This window comes from Arachis duranensis, chromosome 2, assembly GCF_000817695.3.
Source record: "Arachis duranensis cultivar V14167 chromosome 2, aradu.V14167.gnm2.J7QH, whole genome shotgun sequence".
Taxonomy (NCBI): Eukaryota; Viridiplantae; Streptophyta; class Magnoliopsida; order Fabales; family Fabaceae; genus Arachis; species Arachis duranensis.
In genome coordinates this window covers 55,189,101-55,190,620 of record NC_029773.3, presented here as the reverse complement: position 1 = coordinate 55,190,620, position 1,520 = coordinate 55,189,101, and positions in this window count along the sequence as shown.

Here is a 1,520-nt window from a genome sequence, read left to right as displayed (position 1 = left end):
GTGGAGGACTTGTCAGCTATTTTGTAGATTTTATCGGAGATGACCTCATGAACTTCTACTTCCTCTCCAATCATGATGCTATGAATCATGATGGCCCGATCCACAGTAACTTCAGATCGGTTGCTAGTGGGAATGATGGAGCGTTGAATGAACTCCAACCATCCTCTAGCCACAGGCTTGAGGTCCAGTCTTCTTAGTTGAACTAGCTTGCCTTTGGAGTCTCGCTTCCATTGAGCTCCTTCCACACATATGTCCATTAGGACTTGGTCCAACCTATGATTAAAGTTGACCCTTCTAGTGTAGGGGCGTTCATCTCCTTGCATCATAGGCAAGTGAAACGCCAACCTCACATTTTCCGGACTAAAATCTAAGTATTTTCCCCGAACCATTGTGAGATAATTCTTTGGATTTGGGTTCATACTTTGATCATGGTTCCTAGTGATCCATGCATTGGCATAGAACTCTTGAACCATTAAGATTCCGACTTGTTGCATGGGGTTGGTTAAGACTTCCCAACCTCTTCTTCGGATTTCATGTCGGATCTCTGGATACTCATTCTTCTTGAGCTTGAAAGGGAACTCAGGGATCACCTTCTTCTTTGCCACAACATCATAGAAGTGGTCTTGATGGCTCTTGGAGATGAATCTTTCCATCTCCCATGACTCGGAGGTGGAAGCTTTTGTCTTTCCTTTTCCTTTTCTAGAGGAATCTCCGGCCCTAGGTGCCATTGATGGTAATGGAAAAACAAAAAAAAGCTTATGCTTTTACCACACCAAACTTAAAATATTGCTCGTCCTCGAGCAATAGAAGAAGGAAGAGAAGAATAAGAAGAAGAAGAAGAGAATATGGTAGAGAGGGAGAGATGTAGGTTCGGCCAAGGGGAAGAAGAGGGGGGTTGTGTTGTGTGAAAATGAAGTAGAATGGAAGGGTATATATAGGGAGAGGGGGGAGTGAATGTTCGGCCATTTAGGGTGGGAATGGGTGGGAAAATGGTTTTGAATTTTTGAAGGTAGGTGGGGTTTATGGGGAAGAGTGGATGGATGTGAGCAGTGAAGGGGTAATTGGGAAGAGGAATTGAGGTGATTGGTGAAGAGTGTTGGGAAGTGTGACATGGGGAAGAGTAATCACAAAAATAGGATTAGGAGGTAAGGTGGGAATATAGTAGGTGGGGATCCTTTGGGGTCCACAGATCCTGAGGTGATCCTGTGGGGTCCACAGATCCTGAGGTATCAAGGAATTCCATCCCTGCACCAAATAGGCATGTAAATTGCCTTTACACACCATTCTAGCGTTTAAACGCCGTGTGGTGCACATTCTGGGCGTTCAACGCCCATGTAAAGCATGTTTCTGGCGTTGAACGCCAGTTTCATGCTTGTTACTAGCGTTCAGCGCCAGCTTTTCTTCTCTAGCCACATTCCTGGCGTTCAGCGCCAGAATGTTGCTTGTTTCTGGCGTTCAGCGCCAGAATGATGCTCTGTTCTGGCGTTGAACGCCGGCCAGATGCATCTTACTGGCGTTGA